This window comes from Leopardus geoffroyi, chromosome C1 (assembly GCF_018350155.1).
Source record: "Leopardus geoffroyi isolate Oge1 chromosome C1, O.geoffroyi_Oge1_pat1.0, whole genome shotgun sequence".
In the NCBI taxonomy this organism is placed as follows: domain Eukaryota; kingdom Metazoa; phylum Chordata; class Mammalia; order Carnivora; family Felidae; genus Leopardus; species Leopardus geoffroyi.
The window spans coordinates 141,791,556-141,816,583 of NC_059328.1; the positions used below are offsets into that span (position 1 = coordinate 141,791,556).

At 35.2% G+C, this 25,028-nt stretch overlaps 1 pseudogene; it reads left to right on the top strand.

Annotated features, from left to right (window-relative positions):
* The first annotated feature begins 230 nt into the window (after positions 1–230).
* LOC123596887 overlaps positions 231–25,028 on the top strand; it is a 32,440-nt pseudogene continuing 7,642 nt past the window's right edge.

Consider the following 25,028-nt stretch of genomic DNA (forward strand, 5'->3'; position numbering starts at 1 on the left):
TTTGTGGACTCAGGTTGTCTCTTGTGTTTACTCCAAGAAGTGCTCGGGGAGGGTTTCTCTGCAAAAGCCTAAACACACAGCCAGGCAAGTGGAAATCAGAAGCCACTTACGTTTAGGCTTTTATGTACTTTGTGCTTACCAGTTAATAAAACCCATGACAAGGATGGAGGAAAATGGATCCTGAGAAAACTGCCTTAACGAATCCACATTACCTTCAGGGACTCGGCAAGATGGCAGGAATGTACTTAGAAATGCTCAAAGGTGTGGGGAGAAAAAAACCTTCAAACTTACTGCTGTCTAAATTATTACTCCAAAGGCCAAGTGTTGCTTAAGTTTCATACCCATGCTTAGCATCATGCGTGAGTTTACAAGCTGTAAACAAGCCGCAACTTAATCATAGCAATTTTTGTTGTTTGTAAAGCTTACTGCCAAAGGTCTTGGTATTATTTTATTCATCAAGCTTCCTTTTCCCTTTTGAAGTCTGAGTACACCCAGGGAGAGAGTTACTATTGTTGCAGTAATCTTTTATTCAAATAATCAGATAAATATTTCAATGATACAGAGTGATAAAGGAAGCACTTCATTACCTTCAGGCTGAAGATTCTCAGAGGGATAAAAGGAACAGGGAAAAAAAGTAGCGAACGTGCTGCTGTTGAAAATCCAACACTACCCACATGACTGGGCAGCTCTACTGCCAAGAGCCGTTCTTGCCCCTCATTATAGGAATGGTCATTAATGTTTCATACCTGCTGGAAGAGAGAGGGGCTTTGTGAGCTATGGGCTCGGAGACTGGTCTTGTCTTCTTCCCTGGTATTTATGGAGCTTCAGGGCTCGAGTGACATTTCCATCCCCCTGGTCGAGTTCTCCCCACGGCTGATTTCTTAAAGGCAGAGGAGCAGGTTGCTTTTCCCATCTGCCTCTTCCTCTGATCTCCAGGCTTGGCAAATTAGTTTTCAGACAAATAAAAAATATTTTGATAGTAAATCCTTGTTTGTAATATCCCCCTGGGGAGGGAGTAATCAGCCTTAGAATATCAGGCAGGCCATCAGTTTAACCACAATTTGAGTCCTGCAATCTGGTGAAACATAATTTCCTCTCTCTTTGTTGCTGAATATTTTTTTTCTGCCTTTTGTTCTCTTCAAAATCCCGTTGTCCAAATAATAATATTTTGGAGGATTAATCATCATGAAGTAACCATAACCACTGGAAAAATCATGTCCTTGTTTTTTTCTCACTTATATCAGAAAATAAGTTTGAATTCATAAGCCAATAGTGTTACCTTTTGGAGCCCTGTAAAAACATGAAATCTATATATCTGGGTGAGACTGTACCTTTGTGACTGTTAAATAAACATGTACACAAAACTACACAAATACAAAATCAGTTCTCTTAACTTGTTAAAAAGGAACAGCTAGCAAATGACTAAGAATTATTTTTTTTAGTTTATTTATTTTTAGAGAGAGACAGCACAAGCAGGGGAAGCACAGAGAGAGAGGGAGAGAGAGGATCCCAAGCAGACTCTGCACCATCAGCACAGAGCCCAATGTGGGGCTGGAATCCATGAACCTTGAGATCATGACCTGAGCCAAAATCAACAGTTGGATGTTGAACCAACTGAACACCCATGCAACCCACAAATGATTAAGAATTATTTAGAACCATCCTAAACCAACCTAAATATCAATTTTTTATGAATTAAATTGTAGTGATACTGACTTACCTCTGACTATAATTAAACAAACTAAACCAATAAACTATTCCCAGTGTACTAGTAGGTCTTTTACATTTTGGAGAAATTTGCTTTCAGAATATGGGAAGGCAGATAAAGGCAGTGGACGGAAAACTACTTGCACAGAGACCCATGAAGGACAGGAATTTATACATTAAGGAGAAAAAATATAAGCAGTAAGAAAGGAAAAAAAGATGGTAATGAATCAAGCAATGAAATAAATAATAGCATGGCTGTGAAAAGAAAGTTAGTATGTACCTCCCATTCTCCATTCATACTTTTCAAAGCATTCCTGAAGGCATGAACCACAGATTCCAAAAACAAACAAATAAACAAACAAAATCCAGTAGAGGGCATGGTCTGAATAGTGGAGTCACTGAGAAAAGCTGGTGATGATCCCAACAACTGAAACCAGGAAACGTGACTCAAGTAAGCCATTGTTCTGTAAGAGAGATGTGCAGAGATCAGACGGTGGGTAGAGTTGGAAATATTGGCTTCCTGTATAGATATTAACTTGTAAAAATATATTAGTTTTAAATGTTGATTTAATGAATATTCCAACATTAATATTCCAACAGTTTGTGATTAAGAAGGAAGAAATCAAAGGAAACAAACAAACAAGAACCCCACAACATCTTACCCATATTTTAAATTTACTATTGGGTGCTTGGGAGTGGGGGTTGGGAGGAGAATCGATCATCAAAAACCAAATTCTGTTAAAGTAATTACCCAAAGAATTCCTTGAGAAAACAACAGAAACAACAAAAAAGAAGAATTGATATAGGTATTATATAATAAGTGGGCTATTTTCAAGTGATACATCAGCAACAATGTACACAGGTTGGAATAAAAAGAGCATTGGTACAGAGCAACCATTTTGGAGAATGTAGCTGATGAGAAAAGAAATATAAGGGAAGAGATACACATGAGTCAATTTAGAGGACAAATCCTCAGAGTTAAATATGGAGGCTAAGAAAAGAAAGCCAAGATTTTCCTAGTAAATGTGTTATTTAGTAACTCTTATGGAAATGACCCTTACTCCTATCATATTTCTGGGAAGCAGTATTTCTGCAGAGGTCCTAGGATAGCCCTATGGATATATATGACACATTTCCCCTTCTTTCCAAGTGTATAGGTAACTTGTATTTATTTACAAATGAAAGCCACTTTTCTTGGCTAAATGAGCTAGAGAGTGAAAACTAAATTAGTAACTTTAGGTAGTAAAAAATAACCCAAGTGAGCCCTCAGATTTAGCAGCTTGCCAAAATTGAGGATGACTCTATTTTTAGGGTTTGGCTTTATTTTAATTCTCTGAAAATAAGCAATGAACATGTATGAAGCAACATATGTAAAGGTTATTTATCAAAAGCACTGTATATACCAGTAAAAATTGGAAGTAATCCAGCTTCCCATCATTAAGGAACTGCTTAAATAGATTACTGTACATGCATGCCATGAGAAATACTATAAAACTGTAAGAAAAAAAAGGCAAAGCACTTGAAGTATGGGTAAGAAAAGATCTTCAAGAGGTATAGTTAGGTGAAAATAGAAAAATACAGAGCAGTCTATAGTGTGCTACATTTTATGGAAGAAAGAGTGGAAATAATATATATCTGCGTTTCCTTGGTCTTGCATAAAGACATTCTGGAAGAATACTCAGTAATTAATAATATGGTGATCTGCTGGTGACAGAAAAAAGTGGGGCTGATGAGGGTTAAAGTGATAGCTAACCTTTTTACTGCACTTTGTATTATATATTTAATCATGTAAAAATATTCCCTATTCAATTTTGTTAAAGAAAACAAAATGAAAAATTAAATACAAACTTCAGTACACAGAGACTATTCAAAGGTATTATATTTTAAAATTTCATGGTTATTGCTTTCCTGGCACATTATCCTTCACTAAGAATATCACTGTTTACTTCTTGGTTTTGGTTCTCTAGTTGGGTAGAGAACTACTACCCAACTCTACTGCTTTCAAATGTCTACTCACATTTTGGGGGTAGACACAGAAAGTTTATTCCATAAGCTGATGATGTGTCAAAGAAAGAAAGTGTTCTGATCTTAGTAAGTAACTGCCGCTGCTGGAATAGAAATATTGGCCATGGTGAGACCCCGTTCTGAGTCCATTCTGCCAATTCAGGGAATTCAGCGAGAAGTAGCAACAATTGAGAACAAGGTACTTACTCTTAAAGGGAAACCTCACAATTTTGCAAGCGTTATAGGTTCTATTTGTTGTTATCTACAACCTGTTTGTCATAGTTTTCTTAATTTCAATTATTTTCTAGTGAAAAAACGGCAATGATTAATCAGGAAAAAAAATCCAGTATTTTAGACCCTTTATCACTTCATGACTCCTTGTGCCTCCCCCCAACCCTTCTCTTCAGAAATCTTTGTTTATATATTTTCAAACAGGTATTGTTTTGAAAAGTGTAAATTCTTCACTTATCCTTGAAGAAATCATTTGAATCTTATTAGTTGTATAGTAGTCTTACACAGTTCTTATTTGGCATCCACCTATTTTTATGTCTTGCCTCTTGAGTGGTTTTCTTCCTTTGTCATCATTGATCTGGCTAGTGACTTTTAAGACCTTATAGCCTAAATTACTTGGGCTGGCTTCAAGGTTACTTCAGATGTCTGTTGTAGGAAAACGAAGTGGAATTTATGGTATGATACATAAAGCAATTTGTTTGCTTTGGCTGCAAGTAACATAAAACTGAACTAAAATTAGCTTAAGCAAATATATTGATTCACTTAAATAAAAAAGTCAGCTGTAGGGATGCATGACTACAGCCATGAGCCAAGGGTATGTGACATCATCAGAATTCCATCTGCCTTTCTCTATGATTTCCTGGACTCTGCTTCCTTCTTATGTCAGCTTTGCCATTAGGCTGCCTCATGAGGCAAAAATGGCTGCAGCTCTTCCAAGCCTCACCTCCATACCCTACCATTTATGCTAAGTTATGCTGCAGAAAAAAACAACTCCCACATTTCAATGTCTCACATCAACAAAAAAAAGTATTTTTCATTTACTATTCATTTCCATTATAGGTCAACTGTGGCTCTGTTTCACACAGTCCATATTCCAGGACCCAGGCTGATAGAGCAACCCTGATGTGGGACATTGCCAGTACTATATGAGGGGGCAGGCATGGTGCAAACACTATGCGGGCACTTAAAGCTCCAACTTAGACATGCCATACACTACTTCTTCTTATATATCATTGACCGCAGTTAAGTTGTATGCCCTAATCTGAAGTCAGTGGGGGCTGGGAAATAGAATCCTATTTTATCTAAATGAACAGAAGTGCCTTTGCCCCAGCATTCCAAACTAAGTCTTGGGACTCATACTGATTAGACAAACTAAGGTTGCATGCTCAATTGTTGAACTAATCATTGTACCAGAGGAACAGAAAGATGATTGGCTCCACCTGCGTCACATGACACACCATTGAAACTGGGGTTAAATTTTGCTTCCCTGGACACAAATAGATCCTCTCCAAAAACCTGGAGGTCTCTGTGGCAAGACAGGGGACATGGTTGCAGGGGATGAAACCTGCCACCCAGTATATAGATCATATTTAACAACGTTTATATCAAATTTCTTAAAGGTAATTCAATGATTACTAAAAACTAAAACAAAGGAGAATTATTTCATACCATGTCTCCAAATCTGAAGTCATCCTGACAGGGTTTGTCTCCCCAAATTGATAAAAAGAATATGGGTTTGGGGATTAGACAGACCTGTGTCTCTATGAGAAAGACCACTATATCTCTGTTACTTATTGGCTTTGTGATGGTGGATATGAAAAAATCCTCTCCTTAGCCTTATCTATAAAACAAATTAGTAATACTTAAAAGTGAGCACAATAAACAACATAATAATAATACTTAATAGTGCTATATTAAAAGAGACAATATATACAAAGTGAGAGAAAAACACAATGAGTGCTCCAAAAAATTGTTGTCTTCCCACCCAAGGCCTGATAGAAAGTGCTAATGAACTGCAAATGGTGGTCAAGGGAGTCTTCTTTTTTATTATTATTTTTTAAATTTATTTTAGAGAGTGCACGAGCAGGGAGAGGGACAGAGGGAGATAGAGAGAGAGAGAGAGAGAGAGAGAGAGAGAGAGATATAGAGCGAGATAGAGGGAGAGATAGAGGGAGAGAGAGAGACAGAGGGAGAGAGAGAGGGAGAGAGAGAGAATCTCAAGCAGGCTTCACACTCAGCATGGAGCCTGACAGAGGGCTCAACCCCCCAACCCTGGGATCATGACCTGGCTGAAGTCAAGAGTCAGACACTCAACTGGCTGAGCCACCCAAGCACCCCAAGGGAGCCTTCTTTTAGCAAGGAAAAATTAAATTTCATAAACAGTGCTTTAGCTGCCCTTTCTTAACCTAAACAAAACAAACAAAAAAAACCACTCAGTGTTTTGCTGTTGATAATGCCATTCCATTTAAAAAAAGGGCAAAACTCACATTCTTTTTCAAACTGAGATTGGAGACAAGACAGTGGAAGGAATTTAGAGACCTCTTTATCATTGATAATATATATTTATGAAAAGAAATGGAAACATATAAATGGTAAACCCACTGTTAAGCACATTCTTATATATCTGTCAGTATGCAATTTCCCCTAGAGAAGGTCATATGTCAATTATATTATGTATATGACTTGGTTTTAAGCGAAGCCTACTCATCTGCAATTATTATTTTACACATAGTGCTTAAAGATCATTAAATAAAGTGTGGAAGAACTTCAAGGCTTCAAAATGACTCTTAAGTTAATTATACATGGATATCTACTTAAACTTCACCAAGGACAGGCTGATGTGATTTCATCTTAATTGCTATTTGAAAACTGGCGCATATAATGTGTATGTATGTGAATCAGTGTTTTTTGTATTCTCTTTGTGGAGGATGCAGAAATGCAGCTAATAACTCCCTAATATCGGTTCAAGCCACAGGATGAATGGTCGCAAAATCCAGGGAAAAATTATAATTACAGATTCATTCACCTTATGATCTTTCCATCCTGATTGTACAAAACTTTGTCCACCCATCCCCCACTGAACAGTATTCCCAAGTTAAAGTCCTATTTAGGACGAGGCACCGTAGATTAAAATGCGAATATTAAAGCAAATGAATTGCAGTGTCGGTTATATAATGAAGCCACTGTCACCTTGAAAGCTTCTCTTCCCACGTGAACACAAAGCAGAGAAATCAGCAGCTTTGGTAGCTGTGGCAACCGCACCGCCAAGCCTGGAGAGCGAACTGTGTCCTACGCAGGTTTTGTGCCCCTCTGGCGCTTTGTAGATTTTGCTAATGTTAAGGCCTCTCAGATTCTCAACTTGGTGCATTCACCCAGCTGGGAAAATTAGAGCTGTGATCAGGAGACAAAAGGAGCCTTGCTTTGTGTCTGACAAAGGTAGGAAAACACCCTTCAGTTGAAGCTCCTAATGACCACCCACAACAGCATCACAAATAGCAAATATTTATCATGCATATTCTTTGTTTAAATTCTGGGAAGAATACAAAGCCAGTTTACTCGGGTTAGACAAACCACTGGATTAATTGCCCCCAAAGTCTGCAAATTTAAGATGAATGTCAAAAAATCTGCATATCACGTAGACCCAGAAGTGTGTGCCATGGTGAAGAGTAATTACTAGACATTTGTTGAATATTCTAACCCAGTAGTGTAAGCATCATAATCCAGCTACACCTATATAATTGTTTTCTTCAACAGAACAAAACGGTGTTCACAAATGAACAAGTTTCACATTTATTTTTATCTTCTGTAGTTGTTTAAAATTTTTCATCTCTTTGTACATATTTCTTGTACGAGAGTGATGAGTATGAGACAAAGTAAAGAAGAAATCGTCTTCCTGACCGCAGGGAACATCCCGATTTGTCAAACATTTACAGTTTACTTATGTCACCACTGATCAGGAAAGCAAAGCAGACACTTGCTGTGTCCCTGCAGCTACAGGGAATGGGAAGCCTCACATTTATGCATGCATCACATGGACTGAGAGGGGCCCACAGTAGCCATCTTCCTTCATTCCCTATTAACAGTATCCCTAGATTTGGGGAAGCAGTGATGTGAATGTCTCAAAGATTACATTTCCCTTGCAGAAGACGGTGACCTTTCAATGGGTACCACTTCCAGAAAAGCTTTTCAAAATAGGCTGGCCACCTACTCCACTTCTTTCCTCTTGACTGAAGCTACTGCAGCATTTTGTATCTTTTCAAGTTGTGGACCAAACCTGAGGAACTGAAGAACCGAAAGCCACAAGGCGCCACTGTAGCAACTGTGAACTCCCTACCTCCTGACACCTCATTACATGAGAACGAGTATCTGTCATATTCAGGCCACCATAATCAGGTCTCTTATAAGTAGCCAAGTGTACCTCCTAACCTATACAGAATGAAATAACCATAGGAAGCTAAAAGGGTTAAATTATGTGTTACAGACTCTCAATTTGCTCTTAGAATTGAGATAGAAAAGGTTGTGGGATGAAGATGTAATTATTAAAGAAGATTTCACAAAGGAGATGTGAGTAGGCTAAACTTGAGCAGAATGGGATTTATCTTAATAAAATGTAAGACGGCTTAAAGATAACAGGTGGCTGCAGAGAGGTTGGGGAGCACTACAGAGTTTAGACTGACTGGAGCACAGACGTCACGGCAAGCCTTGATGCACAAGAGCTTATTTGTTTGTTTGTTTTAATGTTTATTTATTTATTTTGAGAGAGAGGGGAGAGAGAGAGAGACAGAGACAGAGAGACAGAGAAAAAGAAAGAGAGAGAATCCCAAGCAGGCTCCATGCTCAGCAGAGGGCTCAATCCCACCAACCGTGAGCTGAAAATCCAGAGTCAGAAGTTGAACCAACTGAGCCACCTGGTGCCCCAAGAACTTGTTTTATATTTGATGAGTAACCAAGAACAATTATGGTCATTGGAAAGTAACATAATGGAAGAAATATTTTAGGAAAAATAATATGTTAGGAAGATGCGACAAAGAAGAAAGCAAACGGGGAAGAGGAGAACATTCTGAAGGCAGTGACAACAATTCTGGAAGGAGGAGCTGAGATCTGGGCTACCGCAGTGGTGCTGGGAGGCAGTGGGACTGGATACACACCCAGAGGAAGTGATGTCGTCAGGGTCCAGCATTAATGGAGTGGGAGAAGCCACTGGCTTCAGAGGAATGTGGACAGAGAGTTCACCCGGAATTATGGGGAGACAGATAAATTAAGACTGAGGAATTTGCACCAAGATACATTTCCAAAAGTGAGGTGAACCAACTGTGGTTGGAGTTTGCCCAAATAGAAGGAAGTCAAAACAGAGACAGAATTGCTTATGCTCTACTCCCAGTGTTCCTGGCAGCGGGATTCCCACTGATGCTAATAAAAGTAAATAATCCACATACAAATAAAGCAAATGGTAATCAGAGGTAGAATATCAAGTGGTCTAGTTATCCACACCTTGGAGAAAAGACAGGAAGAGTTTGGGAGGGTTCTCTTAGGCACATCAAGACATACTGACAGAAATAATTCTAGTGATATATCAAAGGTTTGCCATGAGCCTGCACACCTGAGAAGTTGTCTGGGTCCTACTGATACAGAAGTTCTCCCATCCCAATTGACAGTCAGTTGAGGAATAAATAACATAGCTGCACATTCTCTCCACCTAGTCCACACCTCAACATCACTGCCTGGGGCTGGGAAAAGGCAGAAGCGTACTCTGAGTACCCTCTAAGAGGTGGGCTGCTCTTCCTCTTTCCCCAGGAGGACGGCCCCACCTAGCATAAGGAGAAGAGCAAGATGTCACCCATTGCTCTAGTAAACAGTGTTTAGTATAGGGAAACAAGCAAACAAACAAAAAGTAATGTAGAAAAGGGTTAGTAACAATATTAAAAAAATATGTCAAACATTTAGTAGTTTTGCCACTAAATCGATACTACATAAATGTTGAGGTAGTTAAAAAAAAAAATTAGAGTAATCTGAGACCTGCTCTTGCCCTATATCACAGAATTTTAATTGTCTGCAATGTCCATTATCAACAGAAAAACTAGATATCAGCTAAATCAAGTAGAAAGGGAAACATTTTATGTAAATATATACCAGCCATAAAGAGATCACAGCCTAAAACTTGCACTCTTAGTTGGACAAATAAGACAAAAAGAATGTCAGAAGTCATGCCCATATGCTAGTAGGTATAGAGAGGATATGCATCACTGAAGTCAGGAAGATTTAAAACAAGCAGGGGAGAGGCAGACAGAGGGGGAGAAAGAGAATCCCAAGCAGGCTCTGTGCTGTCAGCGCAGAGGCTGATGGGGAGCTTTAACTCACGAACCATAAGATCATGACCTCATGATCCAGGAATTGGATGCTTAACCGACTGAGGCACCCAGGCTCCCCTCAAATAAAATTTTCATTAAATACAAAATAGTATAAAATGGAATATCATGAACTACATGCAGAACCCAAAGGCAATTCTAAAACCATGAAAGCCATTATTATTTGTAATAGCAGAATTCACTGCATATGTGTAAAGATTCTTCAGTCTGGATCATATCCATGTAAGAGACTCAAAAGAAAGCTATCCTTGGCTTTCAATCTTTTCTCAGATTTCAGTCACTGAGTGACTGACTAGTGAAACTCCTCTCCCAGATGGCCCATGTGGGCTGGGTCAAACTTCATGTAGTCAAATATTAATTCCCTTGAGGCAATATGCAAATGAACCAAGTATATATGCAAGCCAAAGCCATAGTGAATAATTCCAGCCACATTTTTTTTCTCAACTATGCCAAGTAAACTACCATAAAAATCTTCCATTCCATTAAAATTAGTGAGTTATTAATGGGTAGAACATCAGAAATATAAACAATTATTTTTGAAAATATATATTTAACTTTCTACTCTCAAATGCAACATAGTAACACAGACACAGACATACCCACACCACATCCACACCCCCACCACACACACACACACACACACACACACACACACCATTTAAAGAAATAATTCTAGTTGTATGAATATAAGTTACATGCCTAATCTGATCACAAGTTTCCTCTGAGCAGGAAGCACATTATACATACCATTTTCTGCACTCACAGAAACTAGTTCATTTATGAATGCAAATCATTATACACTAAAAAATTGATGAATTGTCAGTTTAAAAATATGCTAAATAATTTTTCAAGTGATTAAAGGCAATTTTATTACAAGAAAATAAATAAAAGAATAATTCTAAAGTAATCAAGAAGAAATTTAAAATAAAAGTAAACAATGGGGAAACAAAAAAACCAAAGCAATACCGGAACTTTAACTGACTGTGCAGTTTATATTTTTAGTTTAACTTTTGAATTTGTAACACATTCACATAGTTCAACATATATATACATACATATATATACATATATGTATATGTATATATATATGTATGTATATATATACATATATATACATATATGTATATGTATATATATATGTATGTATATATATATATATATATATATATATATATATGGTTTTTTTTTTTTTAATTAAATGTCTACCCTGAAACATCTCGCCTCTCCTCTCTCCTGCCTTTTTCCATCTTCTCAGGATCTCTGGGTAATTTCCATTTCTCTTCTAGTTCCACTAAAATCCTGTGAGGTTAACAGGTAAAATAGAAAGGACAGAAACAGATATACATGTGTAAACTCACCCATACACACATATATAAATTTAATACATGACATAGAGAACTTTTCAAATCAGGGCCAAGGATTGACTATTCAGTAAAAAATCGCTGAGTCAGCTGGCCAAACATCTGGGAAAAAGTTGTTCTTATTTTACAGCATAGAAATGTGAACAAATAAATATATTCCAGGTGAATTAAAGATGTAAACCCTAAAACCATAACATTAGTAGCACTAAATATAGTATAACTTTTACCATCATCCCGAGGTTAGCAAGAATATCAAAAGCAAGCCAAGAAACATAGAAGGAAAGACCACCAATACTACTTAAAAATTTAAAACTTTTATTCAAGAAAAGACTCTACAACAAAAGTTAAATGACAGAAAAGAAAATATATATATATATTTGCAATGCATACAATAGGCAAAGTTTTAATCAAAATCTATTCCTATTTCTATATTTATGTAAGAAAAAGAAAACACAATGGAAATATGAGCACAGGTTATAAGCAAGTCATTCACAGAAAAAGAAATACAGTAAATATATTTAAAAAGATACTCAGCCTTACTAAGTATCAAAAAATGTACATTAAGCCAAGAAGACACAAATATTTTACCCTTCAGATTGGTAAAAAAAATTAATGAGATATATGGAGTGTCAGTAAGAACAAGGAAATTTTGAGTCTTATACCTCGGAGGTGTAAATAAATAAATAATATATTTACATATTTGTTAAGATGGAGCAAATTTATGTACCAGAATTCCCAGGAGGTTAAGAAGGCAGGCCAAACTGGCAAGAACCACACACCCCACTCACAGCGCCCCCCCCCCCATCCCAAGAGTAGGAGTTGTCTAGAGCGACTGCACGACACTTTTACGGGGACTTCCAGACCAGGAGGAAGGTCAGGCAGAAGGCAGCTGGCCTTTGGCAAGCACTGAAGCAGAAGGAGAGCCAGCGAGAGGGCAGAAGACCAAGTAAGGAGTGGGGGGGAGATTATATCATTTATTATGACTTCTCTTTTCCTCAATGAGGTTTCAAAGCTCAGGAATTTGGAGTATGATTGGCTTTTTGGAGGAAAACACTGAAAGGGAATAAACTTTACATACAAATAAAGCATTGTAAAAGAAGTAAAGGGCTGATTCATGGGGCAGCTTTGAACTGCCACAAACTCTGGCATTGGAGCTTGGTCCAAGTTGAACTAGTCCCTTACAGGAAGGCAACTTCTAGTATTCAAATTAAAAAATAAGAATTAAGATAAAATAAGAAATATACTATGCATGTGTCTTGCATATGTGTGTGTATACATGCCTACTTAATTTAGCATGAATTATTAGTTTTTGTATTTTGTGCATAAATATATTTGCACTACTGAAAAGAAATCATTATTTGTTTTTACTCATGACTGGCCATCTATTTTTACTGACTGAATACTCTCAAGGAGCAAAGGGGTTATATCGTGCTGTCCTCGGAAAAGTATTTGCTCACAATCTGTTTGTGCTACCAATGGCTTTCCTTATTATTTTTATTCTTATTTGTATCAAATAAAACATACATAGTTTAATAGGCTTATTTAAACTATAAGGCTAGCCACTTTCCCCATACTTCTCCCCAAGAAACAGAAAGCAGTATCTTCCCTAAGCCCACTCCTTTTCCAAATCTTTCCCGGGAGCAACAAATTTTAATTCCCTTAACTGTTTTCTCTTCAATTTACCTTCACATTCACATATTTGGCTTCTATTTCTATATATTTTTTCAACATTAAACATCATCTATTGATTTCTTTCATAGAAAAAGAGGATTTAATTCTCTTAGATAACTGCCCCAATTCATGATTCCCCCACTAATAACATTAGTGAACATATCCTTCACCTCACGTAACTACCATCTTTTTTGTTGTGGTGATGATTGCGAGAACATTGAAGATCTACTGTCTTAGCAACCGTCCAGTATATAATTCAGTATTGTTAACTATGGTCACCATGAAGTATGTTGGTTTCTCGAGAACCTATTCGTCTTATAACTGGAAGTTTATATCCTTTGGCCAAGATCTACTCATTTTCCCCACCCCCAAACCCTTGGCAACCAGCAATCTGCTCTCTGTTTCTGAGTTCAGCTTTTTCAGATTCCACATATAAGTGAGGTCAAGCAGTATTTGTCTTTCTCTATCTGACTTATTTCACTTTGCATAATGCCCTCAAGCTTCATCCACATCGTTCAAATGTCAGGATTTCCTTCTTTTTTATGGCTAATATTCTCCTGTTTATATATAGACACCAGATTTTCTTTTTGCATGTCTTGGCTATTTTGAGGGACCTCCATACTGTTTTCTATAGTGGCTCCACCAGCTTACATTCCACCAATACTAATACAATCGTTCTCTTTCCTCTATTTCCTTGCCAACACTTGTTATTTCTTGTCTTTTTGAATAGTAACTCCGAAAGGTATGATGTGATATCTCATTGTCGTTATGATTTGCATTTCTCTGACAATTAGTGATGTTGAGCACCTTTTTGTGTGCCTACTAATGACTTGAATATCTTATTTGGAAAAATGTCTAATCAGGTCAATTGCCCATTTTTTAATAGTATTTTTTTTTTTTTTTTTTTTTTTTTTTTTTTTTGCTATTGGGTCATATGTATTCCTTTGGATATTAACCTCTTATCAGATAGGTGATCTGAAAATATTTTCTCCCATTCCATAGGTTTCTTTTTTACTTTGTTATTTCTTTTGCTGTGCAGAAGCTTTATAGTTTGATATTGTCCCACTTGTGAATTTTTGCTTTTGTTACTTGTGCTTTTGATAACATATCCAAAAAGTCATTGGCAAGACCAACGTTAGGGAGCTTTTTCCCTATCTTTTCTTCTAAGAGTTCTATGGTTTCGTGTCTTATGTTAAGTCTTTAATCCACTTCAAGTTAATTTTTGATAGCGATCCAATCATTCTTTTGCATGTGGATATCCAGTTTTTCCAGCACCATTTATGAAGAAATTATCCTTTCTCCACCTTCAGACCAATATTCCTGGTGAATATAGATGTAAAACTCTTCAACTAAATACTAGCAAACTAAATATAACCGTACATTAAAAGAATACATGTCATGATCAAGTGGGATACATTCTTGGGATGCAAGAATGGTTCAACATATGCAAACTTATAAACGTAATAAACCACACAAATAGAATCAAAGATAAAAATCATATTATAACCTCAATAGATGCAGAAAAAGCATATGACAAAATTCAATATCTTATGATAAAAATTTTCAAAAAGTAGGTATAGAAAATAAAAAACATTTTAGTATTATCAAGTAAACTATATATAAACACAACAAAACAAGACTAAATTTTAGTTTATAAGATGCATAATTACTCGAGAAAATCAAACATGAAAGTAATATACAATAAAACTAATGTACACACTTCCTCAGAGGGAAGGAGGGAATGTAGAAGGAATTTACCTCAACATAGTAAAAGCCATATATACAAGCTCACAACTAACATCTTAATGGTGAAAGGTTGAAAGCTTTTCCTCCAAGATCAGGAACATGACAAGGATGTCCACTCTCACTATTTCCATGCATCATAGTAGTAGAAGTCTTAGCCAAAGCAATTAGGTCAAGAAAAAAGAATAAAAAGTATCCAAATTGAAAAGGAAGAAGTACAGTGGCCTCTATTTGCAAATGACATGACCTTATACATAAAAATTCGAAAAGATGCCACAAAAATCTTTTAGAACTAATAAACACATTCAGTAAAGTTTCGGAATGCAAACCAACATAAAAAAAATTCTGAGTTTCTATAAAGTAATATTATAATACTAAGACAAAAAGTGTTTTGAGCTGAACCACATAGAATATTTTGATTACACATTCTTTCTTGCACAAACATTTGTTTTAACAGAGCTAATAACTGCCTGTGTTTCATATTGGCTACATTTATTTTATTTAAATTTTTACTGTAAAATATTCATATCTAGAGCGAATGACATGAGATATCAATATATAAAGCACATCTATATACACCACTACCCTGGCCAAGAAAAATATTACCTGTAGATCTCTTTTCCAAGCACATTTCCTCCCTCTCTCAGAGAAAACCTACACATTAATTTTATTGTATATTATTTTCATGTTTTACTTTCCCAAGTGATTATGCATCTTACAAACTAAAGTTTAGTATTGTTTGGTTGTTTATGTATAACTTACTTGATAATACTAAACAATTTTCCAAAATATTTGTAGCAACTTACTTTGCCATCAGCAATATGTCTTTGTTCCTTCATATCCTTCCCAATATTTGAAATTGCCACATACATATGGTTTTTATATATTTATATTTAATATTATACATGTTTATATTTATATTAATCTCTAAATTTATATAGAGACATATATTATATATATATATATGTTATCACTGGAATAGCGAAAATTATATATATATTTATTATATAATTATGTATCATATGCACAATTTTTGGTGTTCCAATGATTATGTTGTGGTGTCTCACTGTCGTGTAATTTCCATTTTTTTGATCCGATAAGGTTAAGCACTTTGTATATGTTTACTGGCCTTTTGAACTTTCTCTTTGTGGATTGACAGTTTAAATCTTTTGCCTTTTTGGGGGGGAGGGGGAGGTTCTATTTTATTCTTGTTACTTCTTTTGTAGAAGTCCTTTTTGTATTCTTAGTTGTATTTTTTACAGATTATCTCACTACATGGATTGAATTTCACTTTATTTGTGGTGTCCTTAGTAAACTAAATTATTTATTCAGTATCATTCCAATACTCTATGATTGGGTTCTCTCCTTCTTATGCCTTTTTTCCCCTTTTCTTTCTTTTGTGCCCTTAAGAAACTGTTTCCTACCTTGAAATTCTGAAGATATTCTCCTATTTTATTTTCCAGAATATTAACTGTTTTGCCTTTCACATATTAAAATAAAATTTTATAATTGATTTTTATGTATGGTGATTTGTAGGTGTCTAGTTTCATTTTCCAAAATGGATATCCAACTGCCCCAGCACCTTTTGTTGAAAAAGCTATCCCTTCTACTCAGCTTTTCAGTGCCATCCTTTCTTTTTTCTTTTTAAAGATAAAAGCTCATATATCCTTGGGCCTATTTTTAGGTCCAGTAATTTGTTTTACTATCCTATTTGGGATACTTCTACCAATACCATACTCACTTAATAGATTTGTAAGTTTTGATATTTAACAGAATGTTACCTATTATTTGTATTCTTTAAGTTGTCTTAGTTATTCTTGACCCTTTGCATTTCTATTCTATCAAAAAAATAAAATAAGATAAAAATTCAGATTTTGATTGGGTTTGTCTGAGTCTGTATTTCTGTTTGAAGAAAAGGATATCTTTAAAGACTGACATTCTAGATACGAAGATGATCATAAGTACACAGCAATATAAACTCTCCAAAATGAAACACGAAGAATAAAACCACTAACATAGCTTAATATATATACTTTAATCTCTAAAGTATTGTGAAGGAAACAAATATTGAAGAAATATTTGCAGCAAAATTTCTAAATTTGATGAAAACTATAAATTCACAGATCCAAGAAGCTCAACAAACTCCATGCATCAGAAAGATGAAGAAAACTATTATAAGACTCATCATAATCAAATCCTTGAAAATCAAGGACAAAGAGTAAACTTTAAAAGCAGCCAAAGGAAAACAATGCATTACCTACAATAGAACAAAGATCAAGATGACAACAGATTTCCTTTTGGAAATGATGCAAGGTGGAAGACAGTGATGGACCACTAAAGAAATAATTGGCAATGTAGAATTCTTTATTCAGAAAAAAATAATTTTCAGCAAAGAAGACAAAATACAGATTTTTCAGGCTTCCAAAAACTAAAAATATTCAGTAACATTGAACTTACATTATAGAATATATGAAAAGACCTTTAAGCAGATGAAAAATAATACCAGGAAAACACATAGATCTACACAAAGAAATGAAGAGCACCACAAATGTAACTACACAGGTAAATATAAAGACTATTTTTATAAATATTTCTTTTATTTTATTTATATAAATCTCTAAAATATAATCAACCATTTAAAGCAAAAATAATAATCAAGAAGTATGAGATTTTTAACATATATAGAAATAAAAACATATGACAACAGTGCATAAAGGCTTGGAGGGAAGAAATAGAAGTACAACTTTGTTAGTTTATCATATTATTCAGGAAGCAATACATGTCACTTAAAAGTAGGCTGTCGTAAGTTAAAGAGGTATGCTACAAGGCTTAAAGTACTTCTAAAATAACACCAAAAAAGTGTCTCTATTAAGCCAACAGAAGAAATAAAATTAAATCATTTCTTTAATTCCAAAAAACGGCAGGAAAAGAGAAAAACAAACAAACAAAAGAACAGATAGAATTTAAAAAAGCAAACAACAATATAGTTGAGTTAAATCCAACAAAAGAATCATCACATGAAATCTAATTACCTAAAATCTAAAACCTGAAGTACCCAAACACCCCCCATTTAAAAGTAGAGTTTGTCATATTGGATAAGAATGTAAGACCTAACTGTAAGCTGCCTATAAGAAATTCACTTTAAATATTAAAAACAAGAATAGGTTAAATGTATAAAGATGAGAAAAGATACACCATGATAATACTAACCAATTCCCTGATTAATTTCTCTTACTTTTCACCCCAGGACCCTGAAATTACATTCCAAATAAACTTTCATCCAAGCCTTCATTCAAGCTCCGCTTTGAGAGAAATCCAGGCTAGCTAGCCACTATTACTTTTTTTATCTACTTTCTTAATTTCATCATTTTTAAAAGACCCATGTTCATAGAGTATGTACAAACCCTCTATTAGTTATCACACCAAAATAGAAATTAGAGTTTTCATTTTCTCTGAAATTTCTGAAAATTCTTTTTTTAAATCTCCAATTTTTTTTGTTAATAAGACTAGCCTAAGAGGCGGTGAGCAAATGACAAGCAGCACAGCACTGTTCTGGAAATGTTTTTTGTCTATTCTTCAGATCCTTGACATCATGGGCTTATAATTTGGTAATTAATGCACTTTTTCAGCTATAACAATGACAATTCCTTAAGACATTTGTGCTATTACCGCATCTTGACTTTATTATTAAGATGACCAACTTAATACCTGAATATCAAGGAATCATTATGCCTATTTTATTACCTATGAATAGAAGGGTCAGCTAAAGAAGATATATCAATAATTAATATCAGAAGGCATCACAGGGGCGCCTGGGTGGCTCAGTCGTTTAAGTGGCCGACTTCGGCTCAGGTCATGATTTCGCGGTGCGTGAGTTTGAGCCCGTGTCGGGCTCTGTGCTGACAGCTCGGAGCCTGGAGCCTGTTTCGGATTCTGTGTCTCCCTCTCTCTGACCCTCCCCCGTTCATGCTCTGTCTCTCTCTGTCTCAAAAATAAATAAACGTCAAAAAAATAAAAATAAAAAAAAGAATAAGGCATTATAAGTCCTTCATTTACTATTTATTCAATCAAACTACATTGAACTTTTAAGGACCTGGTGTGGTTAGTTCTGTGAATTGTACATTGACACACTAGCTAGTAATGAAGGTCATGGTTGGAAGATTTTAATATTTTTCTATAAACCCTTAATCATGCTATTTTAAGGATATAATCCAGTGTTATACTCATTAAAATAGCCATATGTTTAAAGACCCTAAAATTAAGTAGAATTTTGTTTCCCAGTTACCCAAAATGAATAGTAGCAGACAAAACATACATGCACATAGCCAAATTCAACCCAACTGCCTTTGATGTTTCAAGGCCAAGATAAATTCACTCAGCTACTTGAAGCTAAGCCAGAACCACTTCCTTACTAAAATGGAGCTTTCCTTAAGCTACCAAGACCAGTTGAGAATCACCACAAGTTTGCTGAGACCCAAACTATTGATAAACCTTGTGTTGTTTAGAGTTGACTGTAGAATATATCACTGTAGAATGATTCACCATTATAAATAGAAATAAAATAACTAGTTGGATCTTTTTAAATAGATGGGTTGTAATAAAGATGACACAAAGAACTGTGGTCTGCTTTCCAAGTAATAGCTATAATAGTACAACTTTATAATCTTACAACTGGTATACAGTAGGTATAATCTTACAACTGCCTAACTATAAAAACCTATCACTAGGCAGTGTTCTTTCAAAGTAGGATCAAAAGCCTGATATTTTGAAATGGTATGAATTTATCACTGAAAATACATGGGGGGGGGATTCTTCATGGAAAACTTATGTATTGAGATAGAATATATATACGTTAAAGATCACTGTTTATATAATAAAGAGCACAGCTCAACAAATTTTTATGAATTCAACACACTCAGGTTACCATGTAAATTAAGACCAAAGCTATTATCAGCACCCCAGAAAGCTCCCCCGTCCTTTCTCAATCAGTCTCAATCATTAGTCCTCGAAAGGTAACCAATTCTGACTTCATCACCATAGATTAGTGTTTTTGTTGAACTTTATATAAATGGAATCACACATTATCTTATAGTATGTACTCTTCTGAGTCTGGCATTTTTGCTCAACATTTTATCTGTGAGATTGATCCAAATTTTTACTTGTAGCTGTAGTTGGATCTTTCTTCAGTGTCTATTGTAAAGTATACCACAACTTACTGAAGAACATTTGGGTTATTTACATTCTGGAACTCTTGCAAATAATGGTAATATAAACATTTTGTATATGTTTTTGGTGAACATACGTATGCATTCCTGTTAGGTGTATACCTAAGATTGGAATTTCTGTGACATGAGGTTTATGTGTATTTAATTTCAGTAGATACTGCAAGTTGTTTTCCACAGCGGGGATACCAATTTACATTCCCCCAGCAGTGTGGAAGAATTCATTATTCTACATTCTTACTACCAATTGGCATTATCTGTTCTTTTTTTTTCTTCTCATTGTAGTCACTGTTGAATGGGTGGTGCTATGTCATTGTGGATATAGCGTGCATAACTCTATTAATGATGTTGAATGTCCTTTCATATGAACAATTTGCATATATTCCTAACTGCCAATTCAAGTCTTTTGCCTATTTTATTTGGATTGTCTTCCTATTTCTTTATTACTATTTCTTCATAGTAATCTTTGCTAGATATATGCAATTTAAACTGCTTTTCCCCCTCTATGGCTTAAGTTTCAACTCTCTTCATAGTATCTTTTGATTAACAGAATTTTGTAATTTTTAATCACACACAATATGTCAAGTTTATCCTTTATATAGTGTTTCTGTGTCCTTTTTTGAAATCTTTCCTCAACCCATGGTCATGGAAATCTTGTTCTATGATCATCTTTAAAAAACTTACTGTCTTACTTTTCACATTTAAGCATATTACATTTAAGCATTCTATATTTAACTAACTACATACATTAAATCAATTCAGAATTAATTTTTTGTATGGTATAAGGTAGGAGTCAAGATATTTTTTTCCACGTGCATAATCCAGTTCAATTAATCTATTTCAATTTACTTTTTAAAATCTTTTCCTCAAAATTAAATTACATTAAAATTACATCTTTGTAATTTAAAATTACATTGCATTAAAATTACATCTTTGTTGAAAGTCAAGTGACTGTATATGTGTAGATCTATTTCTGGACCCACTATTCTGCTCAATGGTCTATTTATCTATCTTTGTGCCAAAAAAATAATGCTTTAATTTTGGACTTTTATGAAAGTATTGACATTTGGTGGCTTACGTCCTCAAATTTTGATCTTCACATTGTCTTGACTATTCTAGATCTTTTGCTTTTCCATAAAAATTTTAGAATTACCTTATCAATTTTCATTTATAGAAGTGCTAGTGGAATTTCTTTAAGCTTATTTATTTATTTTTAAGGGAGGGAGGGGAGAAAGGGACAGAGGGAGAGAGAGAGAGAGAGAGAGAGAGAGAGAGAGAGAGAGAGAGAGAGAATCCCAAGAAGGCCCTGCACTATCAGCGCAGAGCCCAATGCAGGGCTCAAATTCATAAACCATGAGATCATGAACTGGGCTTAAATCAAGAGCTGGACACTTAACCAACTAAGCTACCTAGACACCCAGAAGTGCTAGTGGAATATTGATTGAGATTGCATTAAATCTATAAATCAGTTTAGGGAGAACAGATATCTTTGCATTGCATTTTCTAATCTTTAGAAATAGCATATCCCTTCTTTTACTTAGTTCTTCTTTCATTTACCTCACTAATATCTTGTAGTTTTCTGTTTGATTTATTTATTTCTAGGTGTTTAATGTTTTTATGTCATTGTAAAGAGTATCATTTTTTAAATGAATTATCTGTATATTTGTTGCTGCTATATAAAAAAATAGTTTTTTTTATAGTTACCTTGTATTTAGTTACCTTGCTAATTCATTTATCAAGCCTAATGTATTTTGTTTATAGATTATTTTGGATTTTCTATAAACATAATCACATCATCTCCAAATAATGAAATTTAAAATTTTTCAAATTCTTAAGACTCATTTTTTTTTGTCTGTTGCACTGGCTACACCTTCCTGTACAATATTGAATTAAAATGGTGATATTGAACATCCTTGTGTTATTCCTGACTTAGAGAAAGAAGGCATTTACTATCTCCCTACTATGTATGTTTTTTTAGAGATATCCATTAATAGTTAAGAACAGTTCTTTCTATTTCTAGATCCTAGGAGATTTTAGCATGAACGGTATTGAATTTTATCAAATGCTTTTTCTGAATCTACTGAGATGACCATGTGGTTTTCTCAAATTCTTCCTGTGGCATATTAATGATGATTGAATTTTTAATATTAAATCAACCATGTATTTCTAGAATAAACTCATCTTGGTCATGAAGGGTTTGATTTGCTAATATTCTATTTAAGATTTTTAATCTATACTTATATAATAAATTGGTTTTAAAATTTTCCTTTTTGTAATTTCCTTACTAGGTCTTAATTTCCAGGTTATGCTGACCTCATAAATTTTCTGACCTTCCATTCTTTGTCTTTCTTCCTAGGGGATGGCCCTTTAGGAATCTCACATGAAAGCCAGATGTATTTATGAGGGACCCTTCTTGGCAAACTTGAATCCAGTTTTTTCTCAGTACCATCAATTTGTCAAAATATGTACAGCTTAGCTTTGTCGCCTCTTTACAACTGTATTCTGCTGAGTTTCTATGTGTCTCATCCTGTGCACATACAGCTTAGAAGTAACCAAATGACTCAAAGGAAAACTGCACAAAGAGTGCTGCATGCGATTCTCTGCAGATTTCTCTTTTCAGTACAAAGATCTTTCAGGTCCTAGTTGTCTTAGTAGCTTTAAATTCCAAATTTTTATTGTACACCCAGTGAGGCTGCCAGAACTCAAAAGATGTTGGTTTCTTTTCAGCCTGTGTGCCGTGTCCTGAGGGGGTAAAAGCAGCAATGAATATAAAACTCACCTCCACATACTTTTTTTTCTCTATGAGGTCTTAGCCCCTCAAGTCCTGGCTGTCTAGTTATTCTTCAATGAGTCCATGAAGATTTTTGTTTTTGTTTGTTTACCTAGAATTTTACGCATCTTTTATAGTTGATATCAGAAAGAGTAGGTTGGTAAGAGGTACTCCATCACAGCTAGAATCAGAAGCCCCTAAACAGAGTTCTAAAATAGGTGACCTTCAGCATCACCTCTCACTCCATCATTGCACATCTGGGAACAAACTGCTCCTTTACTGAGTCCAAGAATTTGGGCCCCAGTCAGGGGCAGGATGAAAGACTGTCTCATTCTCCTGAGCCCTGTCATTGTTCACTAACTGGGAGTCATCTTCATGGTCCATTGGTATTGCCTCCAGACAGCAGAATTTTATAGTAATATTTACAGAGTTATTCTGAGGCATAATTTTATCCAAATTATATTTCTAAATTGTGCCCAACCGATACTAAAACAGGAGATATCATATGACTATAAAGTTTGTTTTTGTTTTTCTGTTTAAGCAGCTACTATTTCCTCCTATATAGAAGGGGGATAATATTAACCCATAAATCCAAAATATGAATCTACCACCTGAGTAACAGCTTATATACTTATGATTGATTCATTACCTGTAACTTTAACAGTCACAGTATTTCAAGATATGTTGATAGCACAGATTTCTTCCACATGGGCCCCAACCCATGTCCTATTAATATTGACTATAGTCAGAAATTCATAATAGAGCCAAGAGGACTCCTCTGGACAATTTATTTTCTGATTTCTCTTGGAAGAATCTTATTAAGCCATAGCATATGTTAAGTTTTAATTTTTTTTAATGTTTATTTTTGAGAGAGAGAGCGTGAGTGGGGGAGGGGCAGAGAGAGAGAGAGGGAGACATAGAATCCGGAACAGGCTCTAGGCTCTGAGCTGTCAGCACAGAGCCCAACGTAGGGCTTGAACTCATGAACTGAGAGATCATGACCTGAGCCAAAGTCAGACGCTCAACTGACTGAGCCACCCAGGCACCTTGCATATGTTAAATTTTAAAAGGAACAAATACCTATTGACTGAAATACTCTTCTGTCACTGTAACCAAGAGCTACACAAAGACAAGTTTGCCTAATCTATAATAAAAGTCTTTCTTAATTTCAAAAATTAATTCTGAGCCTCTGATTTCCTGAATTCCACAACAGAAAAACATTAAGTTGGTGGTAATGGCACTGAAAAGCTTACTGGCATTCATTTCTGAAAAGCCATGAAAAGGATAAAAATGAGGGGTGGGTGGACTTTGGGGTAATGTAATCATTTTGCAAGTAAGGCATTTGGCCCTGGTTCTAAGCCATTTCCATCTTATTTCAAAGCCTACTTATCTCTTCAGCACCTCACTCCAACTTGTTGTTAGGCTGCAAGGACTTACTGTTTGTTAACATCTGAAACACTGAAGCCTATGGACTTAAACTGCTTTGCCGCGGTGTTTCATTCATGACGATACAGTCTTAAATGGTTTGGCTATTTTTGGCATAGCTCTGACAAATAGAGTTCTTGCTTCAGTTCTACCAACAGTGAACAATACAGTCTGGGACCACCCTCATATGCTGCTCTTTATTGAAGACGTGACTAAAATATCACCAGCCTTTAGAGTAGGTGACAGGTGGGAACATGTCACATTTCTGCTTAGGGACAAGGGATGAATTAATAGCTATAAAATGCTAATTTCCTTCCTAAGAGTCTCTGATTAGAAAATGCCATATCATCCACTTACGGTAAAAAAAAAAAAAAAAAAAAAAAAAAAAAAATGCTATCTCACCTATTGAAGGACAACATCACAGCATGGGAAAACCCAGATGTTTTCCTAGAAAATTTCTGAGACATTGGACAACAGGAGAAAACAATTCACAAAGACGAGAAAGTAATTTCTCCAAGATCTTAACAAGTGTGTACTAAAAGCTGCAGAGGACACAAAGACTTACAGAACATTGTTCCTGTTCCTTAAGGAATTCATGGACTAATTAAGAAATAATTAAAATGGCATCTGTGGAACAACACTGATAACACGTTTACATGCATCCATAAGAGCTGGAGAATTCCTCCCAAGTCCGACTGCTCTCATTGGTGATATAACACTATTTTTAATTTGAATTTCTCTGCTCAAA